Source organism: Procambarus clarkii, chromosome 63 (assembly GCF_040958095.1).
Source record: "Procambarus clarkii isolate CNS0578487 chromosome 63, FALCON_Pclarkii_2.0, whole genome shotgun sequence".
In the NCBI taxonomy this organism is placed as follows: domain Eukaryota; kingdom Metazoa; phylum Arthropoda; class Malacostraca; order Decapoda; family Cambaridae; genus Procambarus; species Procambarus clarkii.
This window is the reverse complement of record NC_091212.1, coordinates 13,906,598-13,926,597: the sequence shown is the minus strand read 5'-3', so window position 1 is coordinate 13,926,597 and position 20,000 is coordinate 13,906,598. Positions and strand designations below refer to the sequence as shown.

General features: G+C 46.9%; 1 protein-coding gene across 5 annotated transcripts in view; it reads left to right on the top strand.

Annotated features, from left to right (window-relative positions):
• The window catches only part of LOC123769514 (protein inscuteable homolog), a 168,180-nt gene that overhangs the window by 38,807 nt on the left and 109,373 nt on the right, over nucleotides 1-20,000 (top strand). The window contains exon 1 of one of the 5 annotated variants that reach the window (XM_069308747.1): nucleotides 13,965-13,979. The exons of the other annotated variants lie outside the window; for them this stretch is intronic. The gene's annotated coding sequence lies outside the window, so the exon portion shown is untranslated. Of the gene's footprint in view, nucleotides 1-13,964; nucleotides 13,980-20,000 lie in introns of those variants that run through there. 5 annotated transcript variants of the gene reach the window in all.

Here is a 20,000-nt window from a genome sequence, read left to right as displayed (position 1 = left end):
CTCGCCAATCTGAGACCTCACCCCTCACACAGACTCGTTGTCTCCTGTTGCTTAGGTATTCCTCTATCCACCGGAGTACCTTCCCTCTCACTCCAGCCTGCATCTCCAACTTTCGCACTAGCCTCTTGTGTGGCACTGTATCAAAGGCTTTCTGACAATCCAAAAATATGCAGTCTGCCCACCCTTCTCTTTCTTGCCTTATTTTTGTTGCCTGGTCGTAGAATTCAAGTAACCCTGTGAGGCAGGACCTGCCATCCCTGAACCCATGTTGATGCTGTGTTACAAAGTTCCTTCGCTCCAGATGCTCCACTAGTTTTTTTCGCACAATCTTCTCCATCAGCTTGCATGGTATGCAGGTTAGGGACACTGGCCTGTAGTTCAGTGCCTCCTGTCTATCCCCTTTCTTGTATATCGGGACTACGTTAGCTGCTTTCCAAGTATCTGGCAGTTCCCCTGTTGCCAGTGATTTGTTATACACTATGGAGAGTGGTAGGCTCAGTTCTCTTGCTCCTTCCTTTAGAACCCAAGGGGAGATTCCATCTGGGCCTATAGCCTTCGTCACGTCCAACTCTAGTAAACACTTCCTTACTTCCCCACTGGTAATCTCAAACTCTTCCAGTGGTTCCTGGTTAGCTATTCCCTCACTTACCTCTGGAATTTCTCCTTGTTCTAAGGTGAAGACCTCCTGGAATTTCTTATTCAATTCCTCACACACTTCCTTGTCATTTGTAGTGAATCCTTCCGCCCCTATCCTTAATCTCATAACCTGTTCCTTTACTGTTGTTTTTCTCCTAATGTGGCTATGCAACAATTTAGGCTGAGTCTTTGCCTTGCTTGCGATGTCATTTTCGTATTGTCTTTCTGCCTCTCTTCTCATCCTGACATATTCATTCCTGGCATTCTGGTATCTTTCTCTGCTCTCCAGTGTCCTGTTATTCCTATAGTTTCTCCATGCCCTTTTACTTTGCTGCTTAGCTAGCCTACATCTTTGATTAAACCATGGGTTTCTCATCTTCATTTCTCTGTTTTCCTTTTGGACTGGGACAAACTTGTTTGCTGCGTCCTTGCACTTCTGCGTGATGTAATCCATCATATCTTGGGCCGTCTTTCCCCTGAGCTCTGTTTCCCATGCTATATCTGTTAGGAATTTTCTTATCCCCTCATAGTTTCCCTTTCGGTATGCTAACCTTTTGGTTTCGGTATCCCTCCTCGAGTTCAATAACCCTTCTTCAATCAAGTACTCAAACACCAGTACACTGTGGTCGCTCATTCCACACACACACACACATGTGTGTGTGTGTGTGTGTGTGTGTGTGTGTGTGTGTGTGCGCGTGTGTGTGTGTGTGTGTGTCATTGTGTTCAATAAAGGATCAAGTGACCATGACTCTCGCTGGTGTACTGGGTGGTGTGTGTGTGTGTGTGTGTGTGTGTGTGTGTGTGTGTGTGTTGCTATCCTGGATCCAGATTCACGACGCAGTTACGCCAGCACTTACGAACCTGTACATCTTTTCTCAATCTTTGGCGGCTTTGTTTACAATTATGAAAACACCTCCGAAGCGACCAGGAGGCTGTTTATAACAATAACAACCGTTGATTTGGCAAGTTTTCATGCTTGTAAACTGTTTAATAAATATAACCAAAGCCGTTAAAGATTGAGGAAAGATGTACACGTTCGTAAGTACTTTGCGTAACTGCTTCGTGAATCTGGCTTCTGGTGGAGGGCTTGATGTACCAGACTAATCGCCATGATCTCAGTTGCCGGGGGAGTATGACACGGGTGCCATGTGCTGTGTGGCAACACCTGGGGGGTTATGGCACTCTGGGTGTCAGCTGGTATATGGCCATATGACTCTGGGAGAAATTTAATAACAAGTTGGAAAAGTAATGGAAAGAAATGGGCATATAAATAGGGGCAGAAATGGAAGAGTAGGCAATTGGTCTCTGAAATTTCGTTCTGTCAAAAAAAACTTTTTCTCCAGTCTTTGTACTGGTTCTTCCCTTACCAAAAGGGGAATTAAAGAAAGCTTACCCTTCAAATCGTAATTGGAAGCCTACCCATTAATTGGAAGCCTACCCATTCTGGAAAATAGTCCCACTTAACTACTCCCCAATGGGAGCACTAGACTGTAGATAATTAAGGACAGGAAAAGGAGGGATCATCCTCTTCCCATTAAGCAGGGACACTGGGAAGGGTTTAAAGGGGGGATATAAAAGGGGGAAATGAAACAAAGGGGTGGAAGAATGGGGAAGGCCTAGGGAGTGTGTACCACCATCCAGGGGTAGGTGATAGTGGTCACCCCATAACCATGCTATGGGTTGTGGTACACCATCTTCTCATCCCATGAGAGGTGAGGGACCCCCATACCCCATCCTGTGGGTGGTAATGGAAGTAATAGAGGCATATAATGTCCTCAGGAACTGTTCCCAAAAATTCATTTATTGCTGGTCAACAGCAATAATTGGCTGTTGATTGCTGGTCAACAGCAATCAACAGCCAATTATTGCACAACTATATTCTACCCACCTCAAGACTCCGCTCCAATATAGAAGCATCAAGAAATATGGACCAATAGGCTTTCTACAAACACTTCTATTCAATATCCATTGTTTCGTGTTCTGTCTTGTGTTGATGAAATTAATACCCTATTAATACCACTTCTTGTTCTGTCTTGTGTTGATGAAATTAATACCCTATTAATGCCACATCTTGTTCTGTCTTGTGTTAATGCCACATCACTCCTTCCACCTCACTCAAATGTAGATATAAAATCGGAGATGCGTAAGTTCTATTCAGTTGTGTATTTGTGAACTAAAGTCTTTGAAAATGTAATAAGTTTTACGAAACGCGCTCGTGTCGCGTCAGACTAGAAATAAAAATGAATTTTGGAGAATTGATTTTTGATTTACCTCCAACAGTGAAAAGAAATGTACGAAAGATTGAGAAAATTCGTGTTAGAATTATTAATCTTACTTTTTCGGTCATATTTAATAATATATATATATATATATATATATATATATATATATATATATATATATATATATATATATATATATATATATATATATATATATATAGGGGTGGTAGGACTAGAGAAGAATAAAGTATTCAGTGAGAATCCACAAGATCTTCTCTGAATGCTCTTTGTTTTCTTCTTCGAGGATGTGGGTCCCTGCAATTGCACCAGAGGTGGTACCCCTAATATATATAATATTATATATATAGGCACCTCACATTATGGGCCTGTAGAAGCTCGGCACTGTCGTGTTCTCATTGCGGGCTCACCATAGCCCGTGCTACTTGAACATTCCGTTTCGAGTAGCTCAATCTAAAACAACGTCGTGTTCTCAAACATGCCACAGAGCAGACGGGTGTTGGTTGTTGATGGTTGGGTTGGACGTGCTCACGCCGCGTAAGTGAGCACGTCTCAAGGTTGACGCATTGACAACACTCCACTTGTACCTATCAGGGGTACACTCTTGTACCAGGTCCACTTGTACCTATCAGGGGTACACTCTTGTACCAGGTCCACTTGTACCTATCAGGGGTACACTCTTGTACCAGGTCCACTTGTACCTATCAGGGGTACACTCTTGTACCAGGTCCACTTGTACCTATCAGGGGTACACTCTTGTTCCAGGTCCACTTGTACCTATCAGGGGTACACTCTTGTACCAGGTCCACTTGTACCTATCAGGGGTACACTCTTGTACCAGGTCCACTTGTACCTATCAGGGGTACACTCTTGTACCAGGTCCACTTGTACCTATCAGGGTACACTCTTGTACCAGGTCCACTTGTACCTATCAGGGTACACTCTTGTACCAGGTCCACTTGTACCTATCAGGGTACACTCTTGTACCAGGTCCACTTGTACCTTTTGCCATTAAGATACATTCCTATGTGGGGTTTCCTTAGTGTAGATGTTAGTTTGAAAGTCTCGCTTCATGCAGGTCGGCGTTTAATCCCCGACCGTCCATGTAATTGGGGGGCACCATTCCTTCCCCTCGTCCCATCCCAAATCCTTATATCCGGACCCCTTCCCAGTGCTATATAGTCGTAATGGCTTGGCGCTTTTTCCCCCTGATAGTTCCCGTCCCTTTCCTTTCCGAGACTGTTGGATCAAAACAAATGAATGGTTTTAGAAACAAGAAACAAGCAAATCACAACCTAATCAAGGGGAGAACTTTAATAACTTATCGAACACCTAAAGTGTCTTAACTGCGAAGGATCCCTATATGTACTTATATGTATTTTATATGTAATTTGATGATAGTCTCTCAAATGTGTTTTTTCTCCCTGTATATCAGCCTGTGACATGTCAATCTTGTTCTATTCATGCACACTGATATCACAACAGCGTGGTGTATCTATGATTTCAATGTTTAGGTTGTACGTTGGGATCGAACTTGCGTCCCTAGACTCTCCGGGTACATTTGGTAGTGTGTGTGTGTGCCTGCGGAGTCCACGGACGCTGGTTCGAGCCCATTAAACGATGTCAACTGTTTGTTCGCGTTCAAATCACGTTTAACCTTATCAAACACTCACCATTTTCAATATATCAACATTACAGTTACAGCGATATATTTCATGTCATTACAGTTACAGCGATATATTAGTAATTTCTTGAAATGAGAGAATTGCTGTATTTTTTAAAGTTAGTCCCGCTTCAAGTTATGATTAGGCACCCTGAGAGAGAGAGAGAGAGAGAGAGAGAGAGAGAGAGAGAGAGAGACAGAGAGAGAGACAGAGAGAGAGAGACAGAGAGAGAGAGACAGAGAGAGAGAGACAGAGAGAGAGAGACAGAGAGAGAGAGACAGAGAGAGACAGAGAGAGAGAGACAGAGAGAGAGAGACAGAGAGAGAGAGACAGAGAGAGGGAAAGAGAGAGAGACAGAGAGAGAGAGGGGAAAATGGACGGGACACAGACAGACACTTAAATACCACCAAACATATCATAGCATCTATCGTTATATCGAGAGAAATAGGTTGGCAATAAGTTATGGACTTTGTTTATGCATTTAATTAACAAAACAAAACACGCATGTAAGATCCAGTCTGTCAGTGTGCCTGTGTCTCTGTCTCTCAGTGTGCTGTCTGTCTGTCAGTGCGTCTGGCTGTGTCTCTGTCTCTTAGTGTGCTGTCAGTGCGCCTGTCTGTCTCTTGTCTTATCCTCTAATTTGACCCGTCAATCACTCGCACATAGTAGTAACACCCAGACAATAATCAGTGATATTCGAATAAATAATTTTAGCTGCTAAAGAAAATATATTTTTTATCCTGTGGATACCATCACATGTTGGCATCTCAAGGCATGGCACTGTTGGCATCTCAAGGCATGGCACTGTTGGCATCTCAAGGCATGGCACTGTTGGCATCTCAAGGCATGGCACTGTTGGCATCTCAAGGCATGGCACTGTTGGCATCTCAAGGCATGGCACTGTTGGCATCTCAAGGCATGGCACTGTTGGCATCTCAAGGCATGGCACTGTTGGCATCTCAAGGCATGGCACTGTTGGCATCTCAAGGCATGGCACTGTTGGCATCTCAAGGCATGGCACTGTTGGCATCTCAAGGCATGGCACTGCTGGCATCTCAAGGCATGGCACTGTTGGCATCTCAAGGCATGGCACTGTTGATATGCTTGCAGTGACAGCGAGTAGTAGACCAGTAGTAGAAATTGATATATGGGTGTTTCACTAGCAGTGACAAAGAGAATACTTAAATATCTAATGAAAATCTCACCGACCTAACAAATTCACAAAAGACCTGAAAGTTGTAGCATTAAATATTATGATAGATATCGTGAGGTTTATCTATCGTGATAGATTCACATATGGGACTAATAGAACAAGAACCCGGCAATGTGATGTTATAGTGGCCAGAATACGCCTGGGATATAGACGTATCTGGCAGCTTTCTCAAAATATAACCTTACCTTGAGGTGCTTCCGGGGCTTAGTGTCCCCGCGGCCCGGTCGTCGACCAGGCCTCCTGGTTGCTGGAACTTAGCTGTAACTATAACCTGTAAACTTATCTTAATCACCATTGAAGCTGGTCAGAATTGCATTTCACCTTTGTAAATGCACATTAATGATACTATGTAACAAGACACAAAAACACAGTTTATGTGGGACAAGTAAATCTGTATACGTGCTTATGTTTTTGTAGGTTAGATTAGCGTTTTAAAAGCACTACAATCACTTTATGTGGTTGATTGTTATATAAACCACTGAACTATATGTTTAGCAGATCTCTAATCCTGTCCATGGAGGACAGAATAAAATGTATATTTGTTGGTTAGTATTGTAAATGTCTGGCCACGTCTGTGGTAGAAAATAATAATAATAATAATAATAATAATAATAATTGTAAATTAAAAAACTGTCAGTGTGTGTCTGTCTCTCTCTCTGTCTCTCTCTCTGTCTCTCTCTCTGTCTCTCTGTCTCTGTCTCTGTCTCTCTCTCTCTCTCTCTCTCTCTCTCTCTCTCTCTCTCTCTCTCTCTCTCTCTCTCTCTCTCTCTCTCTCTCTTTCTTCCTTTGCCTCTCCCTTTCAGTTCCTCCTTCCCTCGCCGCCTTCCCTCTATCCACCCCCCCCCCTCTCCCTTCTCCATTCCTCCAATTGGCTCTCTTCCCTCCATCTCAAAGATCTGCACCTCGCAGACCCTGGCTAATTGGTCACCCTGCCAAGGTGCACCCCCTTACCTGCATGCTAGACCTTCTCTACCCCCTTCCCCTGCCCCCCACACCCCCTCCTCCCCCTTCCCCTGCCCCCCACACCCCCTCCTCCCCCTACCCCTGCACCCCTCACACACACAGTACCAGTCCTGTACTCACAGACCCCCAGAACACAGGGGTCTGTGAGTACAAACCCCTGTGACCATTCTTCACCCGTATTGGAACCAACTCCACATTGAAAACATTCTTCCTCGGCGAATTCCATTGCAAATTTCCTCGTCTGCAAAGGGGAGGCGGGGGGTCATTGTTCGCTTTATAGCAGTTCTTAAGACGCTGTGTTATCGTTTTTACACCATGTTCGTCGGTCCCGCCTTGGCTATTGGGTCAAATTTATAATGTGGGATTTTTTTTGAGTGAATAATTCGTTGCCGTGCCTTGCTATTCGTGCCCCCGGCGTGAAGCTCTGTTTACTAGCCGAGATGTGTGGGATGCCACGGATGCCATGAGAGAGAGAGAGAGAGAGAGGGAGAGAGAGGGGGGGGAGAGGGAGAGAGAGGGGGAGAGAGAGAGAGAGAGAGAGGGAGAGGGAGAGAGAGAGAGAGAGAGGGGGAGAGGGAGAGGGAGGGAGAGAGGGAGAGAGAGAGAGAGAGAGAGAGAGAGAGAGAGAGAGAGAGAGAGAGAGAGAGAGAGAGAGAGAGAGAGAGAGAGAGAGAGGTGGGCTGTACCATGAACGAAAGTGTTCAGGCTTTTTTTTTGGCATTGTTTTTCAATCCGTTTTATCAGCCATTTTGACCAGATTCTATTTTGTTTCTCCTCGTGTTAAGTGTATTAAAAAATCACAAAGAACCATTAAGAAAAGAAAAAAATCATAAAGTGTATTAAAAAATCATATATGTATATATATATATATATATATATATATATATATATATATATATATATATATATATATATATATATATATATATATTTATTATACTGCCAGGCTTTTCCTTCAATTTATTGAGACATGTCAAGAACCTGACACAGGTTCTCTGGGAGATCGGAGCACCATCACTACATCTCACTGTTCAACAAGCACACACAACGCACTATATGGTGTTCTAGAGCCAATATGGAGGTGCCTTAAGTGTGTGTTACAACAACGTAGCCATCTTAAGGTTTCCTCGCCTTGTTTATAAATAAAGAGTTGTTCGGCAGTTAAGCTACATATCTTATCAGGGGGGGGGGGGAGGGGGGGTTTAAGGAGTTTATGTATCTATAAATAGTCGTTTATTATGTGTCCAATACCTATCTTGTGAGTGGTAGTGGGTCCACTACCCATCCTGTGGGTGGTAGTGGGTCCAATACCTATCTTGTGGGTGGTAGTGGGTCCAATACCCATCTTGTGAGTGGTAGTGGGTCCAATACCTATCTTGTGGGTGGTAGTGGGTCCACTACCCATCCTGTGGGTGGTAGTGGGTCCAATACCTATCTTGTGGGTGGTAGTGGGTCCAATACCTATCTTGTGGGTGGTAGTGGGTCCAATACCCATCTTGTGAGTGGTAGTGGGTCCAATACCTATCTTGTGGGTGGTAGTGGGTCCAATACCCATCCTGTGAGTGGTAGTGGGTCCACTACCCATCCTGTGAGTGGTAGTGGGTCCAATACCTATCTTGTGGGTGGTAGTGGGTCCACTACCCATCCTGTGAGTGGTAGTGGGTCCAATACCTATCTTGTGGGTGGTAGTGGGTCCAATACCTATCTTGTGGGTGGTAGTGGGTCCAATACCCATCTTGTGAGTGGTAGTGGGTCCAATACCTATCTTGTGGGTGGTAGTGGGTCCACTACCCATCCTGTGGGTGGTAGTGGGTCCAATACCTATCTTGTGGGTGGTAGTGGGTCCAATACCTATCTTGTGGGTGGTAGTGGGTCCAATACCCATCCTGTGAGTGGTAGTGGGTCCACTACCCATCCTGTGAGTGGTAGTGGGTCCACTACCCATCCTGTGAGTGGTAGTGGACCCCATACCCATCCTGTGAGTTGCAGTGGTCCCAATACCCATCCTGTGAGTGGTAGTGGACCCAATACCCATCCTGTGAGTGGTAGTGGACCCCAATACCCATCCTGTGAGTGGTAGTGGATCCATTACCCATCCTGTGAGTGGCAGTGAACCCAATACCTATCCAGTGAACAGCATTGTACCTTCTCGCGCTAAAATGACTATGGTCGTTCGCTTACAGTATCACCTTCGCTGATGTAAGGTACGTCATATCCCCGGCGGTTCGGTTAGGTTAGGTTGACGTACAGCTAAAAACACACACATTGTAGTAAGGCTGGTGGAAACCATGGACTTGGTTCGATACCAAACGATACCAAATCGAGGTCTCAGCTGTTCTTACGCAACTCCTCGCAGACTGACAGACTCAACCTGTGAGGTAGACAGAATATACAGTCCAAACTTCAAAACACAAACAAAGAATACACCACTAGCATGAGACACAAGCAAAGAATAGGCTACCAGCATGAGACACAAGCAAAGAATAGACCACCAGCATGACACAAACAAAGAATAGGCTACCAGCATGAGACACAAACAAAGAATAGGCTACCAGCATGAGACACAAAGAATAGGCTACCAGCATGAGACACAAAGAATAGGCTACCAGCATGAGACACAAACAAAGAATAGACCACCAGCATGAGACACAAACAAAGAATAGGCTACCAGCATGAGACACAAAGAATAGACCACCAGCATGAGACACAAAGAATAGACTACCAGCATGAGACACAAAGAATAGGCTACCAGCATGAGAGACAAACAAAGAATAGGCTACCAGCATGAGACACAAAGAATAGGCTACCAGCATGAAACACAAAGAATAGGCTACCATCATGAGACACAAACAAAGAATAGGCTACCAGCATGAGACACAAACAAAGAATAGGCTACCAGCATAAGACACAAACAAAGAATAGGCTACCAGTATGAGACACAAACAAAGAATAGGCTACCAGCATGTGACACAAACAAAGAATAGACTTCCAGCATGAGACACAAACAAAGAATAGGCTACCATCATGAGACACAAACAAAGAATAGATCACCATGAGACACAAACAAAGAATAGATCACCATGAGACACAAACAACGAATAGGCTACCAGCATGAGACACAAACAAAGAATAGACTTCCAGCATGAGACACAAACAAAGAATAGGCTACCAGCATGAGACACAAACAAAGAATAGGCTACCAGCATGAGACACAAACAAAGAATAGGCTACCAGCATGAGACACAAACAAAGAATAGGCTACCAGCATGAGAGACAAAGAATAGAGTGCCAAGAATGATGGGAGCGCCCTCGTCTGGAAGGGAGTGACGTCCTTGGGAGTGACAGGGTGAAGAACCCAACATGACAGCTCCTTAAGGTGGCTGTAGGCTGGACAGTGTCCTGGTGAGTGTCCAGGGGTGAGTGAGAGTGTCCAGGGGTGAGTGAGAGTGTCTAGGGGTGAGTGAGAGTGTCTAGGGGTGAGTGAGAGTGTCTAGGGGTGAGTGAGAGTGTCTAGGGGTGAGTGAGAGTGTCTAGGGGTGAGTGAGAGTGTCTAGGGGTGAGTGAGAGTGTCTAGGGGTGAGTGAGAGTGTCTAGGGGTGAGTGAGAGTGTCTAGGGGTGAGTGAGAGTGTCTAGGGGTGAGTGAGAGTGTCTAGGGGTGAGTGAGAGTGTCTAGGGGTGAGTGAGAGTGTCTAGGGGTGAGTGAGAGTGTCTAGGGGTGAGTGAGAGTGTCTAGGGGTGAGTGAGAGTGTCTAGGGGTGAGTGAGAGTGTCTAGGGGTGAGTGAGAGTGTCTAGGGGTGAGTGAGAGTGTCTAGGGGTGAGTGAGAGTGTCTAGGGGTGAGTGAGAGTGTCTAGGGGTGAGTGAGAGTGTCTAGGGGTGAGTGAGAGTGTCTAGGGGTGAGTGAGAGTGTCTAGGGGTGAGTGAGAGTGTCTAGGGGTGAGTGAGAGTGTCTAGGGGTGAGTGAGAGTGTCTAGGGGTGAGTGAGAGTGTCTAGGGGTGAGTGAGAGTGTCCAGGGGTGAGTGAGAGTGTCCAGGGGTGAGTGAGAGTGTCTAGGGGTGAGTGAGAGTGTCTAGGGGTGAGTGAGAGTGTCTAGGGGTGAGTGAGAGTGTCCAGGGGTGAGTGAGAGTGTCCAGGGGTGAGAGAGTGTCCAGGGGTGAGTGACTGTGAAAAGAGTGCGTGTACTATTCACCGTCACTCATCCTGTGCATTAACACTGTCAATTACTGTGTCAGTATACTATCAGAGTACTGTGTACTGTGCAGTGGACTTTTCACTTAGTTTTTCTTATCATATTTACATTTAAAAGCGTGTTCCGAATTGGCTGAGATAACTACTTACCCATCTAGTTCTGTCTTCTTAAATACGACGCGTCGACTGAACAAGTTCCTTCTGACATCTGTGACTCATCTGTGTTTCTGATTTACCAATTATGACCCCCTCGTTCAACTGTTTTGTTAATATGAACATTGCTTTTATACCTACTTTGTACGTCGTTATCACGTCTGCCCTAATACTCCTATCCTCCAGTGCAGTGAGGTCCAGTTCCTTAGTGTTTCTTAATACTGAGTACATTTTCACTTCAGTACATTTTCCTATACCAGCCTGTTTTGTAAGTCTTCATGGGAGTTGTTTGTGAGGAACTGTGTCAAAATCTTTATGGCAGTCCTGGAAAATGCAGTCTACCCAGTCGGTCGGGACGGACCGAAACGTCGTCGTCCCTTCACCTTCTAGTGTGTGGTCTGGTCAACATACTTCAGCCACGTTATTGTGACTCATCGCCTGCATATTGATAATTGTGTATTAGAACCACATTTGCCACTTTCCTAGTGAGGAGTTGAAGACTATAGCAAGAGGTACACCTCGTAGCCTGGTGGATAGCGCGCAGGACTCGTAATTCTGTGGCGTGGGTTCGATTCCCGCACGAGGCAGAAACACTTGGGCAAAGTTTCTTTCACCCTGAATGCCCCTGTTACCTAGCAGTAAATAGGTACCTGGGAGTTAGTCAGCTGCCACAGGCTGCTTCCTGGGGGTGGAGGCCTGGTCGAGGACCGGGCCGCGGGGACACTAAAGCCCCGAAATCATCTCAAGATAATGTTGCACAGTTATAGCTTCCGCCATCTTCCCCCAAACATTACCATTTATCTTGTATATATCCCCGCACGGAGCAGCGGGACGCTCCCATTCCCATCAGTGTCCAAATGGATTCACCGTAGCTCTAAACTATTCCAACTATGCCGCTGTAACTGCCTCGTTCCGCCTCTCCCGTCTAGAGTTATGGCTCCCCGTGACACACACACACACACACACACACACACACACACACAGTGATGTGGTGGAGGCTGACTCCATACACAGTTTCAAGTGTAGATATGATAGAGCCCAGTAGGCTCAGGAATCTGTACACCAGTTGATTGACAGTTGAGAGGCGGGACCAAAGAGCCAGAGCTCAACCCCCGCAAGCACAAATAGGTGAGTACAAACAGGTGAGTACACACACACACACACACACACACACACACACACACACACACACACACACACACACACACACACACACACACGTAGGGGTCTGATAGCTGAGTGTACAGCGCTCTGGACTCGTAATCCGTACTCGTAATCTTAGGGGTCCGAGTTCGATCACCAGTGATGGCAGAAACAAAATAGGCAGAGTTTCTTTCACCCCTCATGACCCTGTCACCTAGCAGTAAAATAGGTATCTGGGAGTTAGACAGCTGTTACGGGCTGCTTCCTGGGGTGTCTGTGTGTGTGGGGGGGGGGGGGAATAGGTAGTTAGTAGTTAGTAACAGTTGATTGACAGTTGAGAGGCGCCCCGTCACCCCGGACCCGCGTCTCTGCTCCTCACTTCCCTCGTCACAAAGGAATGTAACACAAGTGTATTACATGTTATTATTTGTCACGTATATCTTATTTCAGCGTCTTGAGATGTTACCAGGTGACGGAGGGACCTGGCAGGTGTTGATTAGGCGAGGGGAGTGAAAGGGACCCGGATGCTAAGGGGGAAGAGGAGGGGGAAATTGAAGAGGAGGGGGATGAAGAGGGTGAAGAGAAGGGAATTGAAGAGGGTGAAGAGGAGGGGGAATGAAGAGGGGTGAAGAGGAGGGGGGAAATGAAGAGGGTGAAGAGGAGGGGAAATGAAGAGGATGAAGAGGAGGGGAAATGAAGAGGGTGAAGAGGAGGGGAAATGAAGAGGGTGAAGAGGAGGGGAAATGAAGAGGGTGAAGAGGAGGGGAATTGAAGAGGGGGAAGAGGAGGGGGATGAAGAGGAGGAAGAGGCTTAGAAGTAAGAGGAAAGAGCAATAGGGGTTACCCAAGCCCAGCAGTCCCTATTACATTCCCACCAGTCTCATCCATACAAGTGTCTAACCTACGCTTGAAACAATCCCAGCACCAGGTGGAGGATTAAGATTAAGAAGAATACAGGGAAGAGGTATAGGAGGCAAAAGGGTCAGTAAGCATATGGGAAAGTAACAGCTGAAGGAGGCATATAGTGGTAAGAAACTTGTCCAGCGCCTTGAGAAAGATTTCATCAGGGTTCGAGCCCCTGTCCACGAAGGATTGACTGGGTACCTCTCCATAACTGCTTGCCCCTGTTCACCCATAATGCCACGTGGGTTGGACGGTAGAGCGACGGTCTCGCTTCATGCTGGTCGGCGTTCAATCCCCCGACCGTCCACAAGTTGTTGGGCACCATTCCTTCCCTCCCCCCCCCCCTCCCGTCTCATCCCAAATCCTTATTCTGATCCTTTTCAAGCGCTATATAGTCGTAATGGCTTGCCGCTTTCTTCTCATAGCTCCCCTCCCTCCCTCCTGTTCACCCAGCAGTATTGAAGTATTCTTAAAAAGAATAGAATATATCCGCTTAAGTAAGAAAGAACATAAAAGAACACAATAGAGAAAGAATAGGCCCCCCCCCAAAAAAAAAAAATATGAAAAGACTATCTCTTCTTACTTCAGTTTCAGTCGAAGTTAATTATATGCACTTATCAACAAATGCAATTGCTATCACAGGTGTGCAATGAGCCCGCTGTCCTCTCCTTCCTCCCGTCTTAACCGGTGCTCAACTGGTTTGGTCGTACGACTACTCCCAGTATCTCCTTTCCCTCAAGAAACAAAAAAAAATCCCATCAAAATCACATTTTAAAAAAGTTCATGTCTATACACAATGTATTTACGTACTCTCTCTCTCTTTCCAGGTTAGTCAGCTGGTTCATTAAGCTCCAGGTGGCGCCAGGTGACGCCAGGTGAGTGCCAGGTGAGTGCCAGTGGCCCCTGTGGACTCTGGCACTGTAGGTTAACACAACTCATCCTCTTCATAAAAATAATACTCTTTGTAACTATGCGAACAATTGTACAAACATTGACGTGATGGACAAATAGACAGTAAAGTCTTGGTACTGTTTACGTTATAGAGTCCGGAGGGGTTGGGGGGGGGGGGGACATGAAGCTAAAAACCAGACTTAAATAGGCCTAAGAATGATGCGTTTCAGTCGTTTATATAGAAACGAACACGGGTGTCAGGATAGAGTCCTGGAGGCACTCCACTTTCGAGGGTTCCCGTTCGTAAACCTGGGTAAACCCTTTGTTTCCCTTTGGGCAAACCCTTTGTTTCCCTTTGGGCAAACCCTTTGTTTCCCTTTGGACAAACCCTTTGTTTCTCTTGGGTAAACCCTTTGTTTCCCTTTGGGCAAACCCTTTGTTTCCCTTTGGGCAAACCCTTTGTTTCCCTTTGGGCAAACCCTTTGTTTCCCTTTGGGCAAACCCTTTGTTTCCCTTTGGGCAAATCCTTTGTTTCCCTTTGGGCAAACCCTTTGTTTCCCTTTGGGCAAACCCTTTGTTTCCCTTTGGGCAAACCCTTTGTTTCCCTTTGGACAAACCCTTTGTTTCTCTTGGGTAAACCCTTTGTTTCCCTTTGGGCAAACCCTTTGTTTCCCTTTGGACAAACCCTTTGTTTCTCTTGGGTAAACCCTTTGTTTCCCTTTGGGCAAACCCTTTGTTTCCCTTTGGGCAAACCCTTTGTTTCCCTTTGGGCAAACCCTTTGTTTCCCTTTGGGCAAACCCTTTGTTTCCCTTTGGGCAAATCCTTTGTTTCCCTTTGGGCAAACCCTTTGTTTCCCTTTGGGCAAACCCTTTGTTTCCCTTTGGGCAAACCCTTTGTTTCCCTTTGGGCAAACCCTTTGTTTCCCTTTGGGCAAACCCTTTGTTTCCATTTAGGTAAACCCTTTGCTTCCCTTGGAAATAAACAAGCCCTGAACCAACCTACGTTGGCATCATAGGATGCCAGTGCCGAGAGAGAATCCTTCAGTGCCAAGTTCCTATAATTTCCTAACGAGTCCTTCCTGAGTCACAGTATTTTCTAAAGTCAAATTATAGAATGTCTAAATTCCTTCGGCTGTCAATCGCTTCAAAAGATTCTGCAACAGAATGAGAGTAAATGTGTTAAACGTGAACGCGTTCTAATCACGTTTTGAATGCTTTATTAATATAATTTTTTTGTTTTTCGAAATATAAACGAATGGTTTTTTGAGACGATCGATCCAGCAATGTTCCTACCATGGGTGGAATGGTAATTTGTAGATAGACAGTACGGGCGTGATCGATCTCACCCCATGGACTACGATCTTCTTCTTGAGGTTATCTTGAGATGATTTCGGGGCTTTTTAGTGTCCCCGCGGCCCGGTCCTCGACTAGGCCTCCACCCCCAGGAAGCAGCCTGTGACAGCTGACTAACACCCAGGTACCTATTTTACTGCTAGGTAACAGGGGCGTAGGATGAAAGAAACTCTGCCCATTGTTTCTCGCCGGCGCCTGGGATCGAACCCAGGACTACAGGATCACAAGTCCAGCGTGCTGTCCGCTCGGCCGACCGGCTCCCCATGATATATATGATTGTTTAATAATAACTTCTTTCCTAGTAACCACCTAACGTTAGTCAGCTGGGGCCAGATTCACGAAAGCACTTACGCAAGCACTTACGAACGTGTACATCTTTTCTCAATTTTTGACGGCTTTGGTTACATTTATTAAACAGTTTACACGCATGAAAACTTGCCAATCAACTGTTGTTATTAACAGTCTCCTGGTGCTTCGAAGCTCATTAACTGTTTAATAATTGGAAACAAAGCCGCCAAAGATATACAGGTTCGTAAGTGCATGCGTAAGTGCTATCGTGAATCTGGCTCCAGGTCTTCTTCACCGCCTACATAGAGTAGTTCAGCTGCAATAATATTATCAAGTTATTATCAGGTAAATAAAGAGACAAGAGTAGTTATTAAGATTATCACACATTTCTCTGTCGTTATCAGTTACCCCCCCACATACGTTAGGCTGCGAGCAGCCGCGTCCAACAGCCTGGTTGATCAGTCCAGCAACCAGGAGGCCTGGTCGACGACCGGGCCGCAGGGACGCTAAGCCCCGGAAGCACCTCAAGGTAACCTACCCCGACCTGTCTCAGATTTCAGGTGTTCAATCTTCCCCTTATTCTTTGCTTTATATTTAGAGAATATGTCACACCTTGCCGTGGCTTTACCTAGCATTGGTTTCGAGGATCCACGGCCCGGCGGCCCGGTCTCTGACTATAGGCCTTCTGACTGTTGGACTGGCCACTAACGCGGACTGAAACCCCCACACACATGTGAAACGAAGCCTTTGGAAAGAAGGCTGTTGGGTGTGTGTGTGTTGGTCAGCCTCCTCAGGCCCTTCCATAATCCTCTTTAGGCTTTCGTATTTCCTTTCTATGTTGTTAAAGATTCGCTTCCTAGAACAAAAAGTTTCCAAGTAGCACGGGCTATGGTGAGCCCGGCTTCCTTTCTAACTGTCTCTGTTAGTACGACAAAGAGTTGCTCTAGCTCTCTAGATTCACTCCACTATATTTTAGTCATATATACACACTGTTTCCAATAAGTTGGTTAACCCCTTTGGTTAACCATTTTGGAGCATTGTGATGTAAATAACGTAGCATATTGCGTGCTAGGGTTGGTATGTACTCACCTAATTGTACTCACCTAATTGTGCTTGCGGGGGTTGAGCTCTGGCTCTTTGGCCCCGCCTCTCAACCGTCAATCGTCTGGTGTACAGATTCCTGAGCCTAAAATACTCTGAGCGAGAGCCCACGATACAGAAGACGAGACGGTACCTTATCATATCTCTTAGGATATGATAGGCTCAGGATATCTCTTATCATATCTACATGTGTCTTATGCCTGATGAAGAATATAATAGTAAGAAATTAACTAGTTCTTGGAACTGGGGTTTCGATTCGCATCACAAATTTCGGTTTATTTTCAATCCTATACTAATTTTTTTTTTTTTTTTTTTTTTTTTTTTTGCAAGTGGAGCACGAGCTGGGGTGTAAATGTTAAGTGGGCACAAGTTAATGGGTTTGTTTTGTAAATGTTTTACAGATAATTATAACGGGAGCGATGGAAGTGTGGATGATAAGAACTCTTATAACGGTAATATAATTATCTGTAAATTGCTTGCCAAATGATTTGCGCATACACACACACACACACACACACACACACACACACACACACACACACACACACACACACACACACACACACACACACACACACACACACACACGGAAGAGAGTCACCCTCCCTCCCCCACCCCCTTCCTTTGTCAACAAACCCACGTACACTACCTGTTGATTGACGGTTGAGAGGCGGGACCAAAGAGCCAGAGCTCAACCCCCGCAAACACAACTAGGTGAGTACGTGGCGTTGCACTCTACCCTCAGACCCACTCATCATCATCTACACTCATTCATCAGTTTACTCCATTCATCTTCTGGCTCCCAGCTGCCCCCCCTGGATCCCCCAGCAACAGTGACGTGCACCGCCCTTGCTAAACATAGACATGTCAGCCTCGCCAAAGATATACAGCAACTTTAGAACACCGGAGTACAAGCCTATTACCGAGACTAAACATAAAATCGAACGGAAAAACGTAGTTAACCAAGTTTCGGTACACTGCTGGGCTAACCATAGCCCGTGCTACCTGGGAATTTTTGTTCCAGGTAGCGAATCTTTAACAACAACAACGATACACTGCTCCTCTACCCACACTAAGTCCACTCTACACTGCTCCTCTACCCACACTAAGTCCACTCTACACTGCTCCTCTACCCACACTAAGTCTACTCTACACTGCTCCTCTACCCACACTAAGTCCACTCTACACTGCTCCTCTACCCACACTAAGTCCACTCTACACTGCTCCTCTACCCACACTAAGTCCACTCTACACTGCTCCTCTACCCACACTAAGTCCACTCTACACTGCTCCTCTACCCACACTAAGTCCACTCTACACTGCTCCTCTACCCACACTAAGTCCACTCTACACTGCTCCTCTACCCACACTAAGTCCACTCTACACTGCTCCTCTACCCACACTAAGTCCACTCTACACTGCTCCTCTACCCACACTAAGTCCACTCTACACTGCTCCTCTACCCACACTAAGTCCACTCTACACTGCTCCTCTACCCACACTAAGTCCACTCTACACTGCTCCTCTACCCACACTAAGTCCACTCTACACTGCTCCTCTACCCACACTAAGTCCACTCTACACTGCTCCTCTACCCACACTAAGTCCACTCTACACTGCTCCTCTACCCACACTAAGTCCACTCTACACTGCTCCTCTACCCACACTAAGTCCACTCTACACTGCTCCTCTACCCACACTAAGTCCACTCTACACTGCTCCTCTACCCACACTAAGTCCACTCTACACTGCTCCTCTACCCACACTAAGTCCACTCTACACTGCTCCTCTACCCACACTAAGTCCACTCTACACTGCTCCTCTACCCACACTAAGTCCACTCTACACTGCTCCTCTACCCACACTAAGTCCACTCTACACTGCTCCTCTACCCACACTAAGTCCACTCTACACTGCTCCTCTACCCACACTAAGTCCACTCTACACTGCTCCTCTACCCACACTAAGTCCACTCTACACTGCTCCTCTACCCACACTAAGTCCACTCTACACTGCTCCTCTACCCACACTAAGTCCACTCTACACTGCTCCTCTACCCACACTAAGTCCACTCTACACTGCTCCTCTACCCACACTAAGTCCACTCTACACTGCTCCTCTACCCACTCAAGTCAAAAACATTTTCAGGAGTTGAATGTCTTATCCACTGAGCAGCGAGGCTGCTGATAGCTCTTTGACCTACACCAGTACTGGAAGAGGAGGTGGTGGTGGGCTCTGGGGAAGCCTAACAGCCTGCTTGTTCATGTCCTGAAAGACAGAGCTTGTATCTACTGAGCCATTTATTCAAATCAAATTTTGCCTTTAGAGAATGAGAGGACGGAGTGATCCGGTAAAAGCAGGCGAATACTTCGGGAGAGAGAAAGTAATGTTAACTATATCGCTAGTGCTAACGGTATTCAAAAGTCTTCCTAAATTGAGCGTAAATTGTTGAAGAGTTGAAAGTCAGGGTGCGGGGGAGAGTTGAATGTGTGCATAGAGGTTCCTGGCGCCCCCAGGGGTCACGCCTCACACCCATCAGGCTCCTGGCGCCCCTAAGGGTCACGCCTCACACCCATCAGGCTCCTGGCGGCCCCAGGGGTCACGCCTCACACCCATCAGGCTCCTGGCGCCCCTAAGGGTCACGCCTCACACCCATCAGGCTCCTGGTGCCTCCAGGGAGCCCCAAGGTCACGCCTCTCACCCATCAGGCTCCTGGCGCCCCCAGGGATCACGCCTCACACCCATCAGGCTCCTGGTGCCTCCAGGGAGCCCCAAGGGTCACGCTTCACACCCATCAGGCTCCTGGTGCCCCCAGGGATCACGCCTCACACCCATCAGGCTCCTGGCGCCCCTAGGGATCACGCCTCACACCCATCAGGCTCCTGGCGCCCCCAGGGGTCACGCCTCACACCCATCAGGCTCCTGGCGCCCCCAGGGATCACGCGTCACACCCATCAGGCCCCTAGTGCCCCCAGGGATCACGCGTCACACCCATCAGGCCCCTGGCGCCCCCAGGGATCACGCCTCACACCCATCAGGCTCCTGGCGCCCCTAGGGGTCACGCCTCACACCCATCAGGCTCCTGGCTGCCCTAGGGGTCACGCCTCACACCCATCAGGCTCCTGGCGGCCCCAGAGATCACTCCTCACACCCATCAGGCTCCTGGCGGCCCCAGGGATCACGCCTCACACCCATCAGGCTCCTGGCGCCCCTAAAGGTCACGCCTCACACCCATCAGGCTCCTGGCGCCCCCAGGGAGCCCC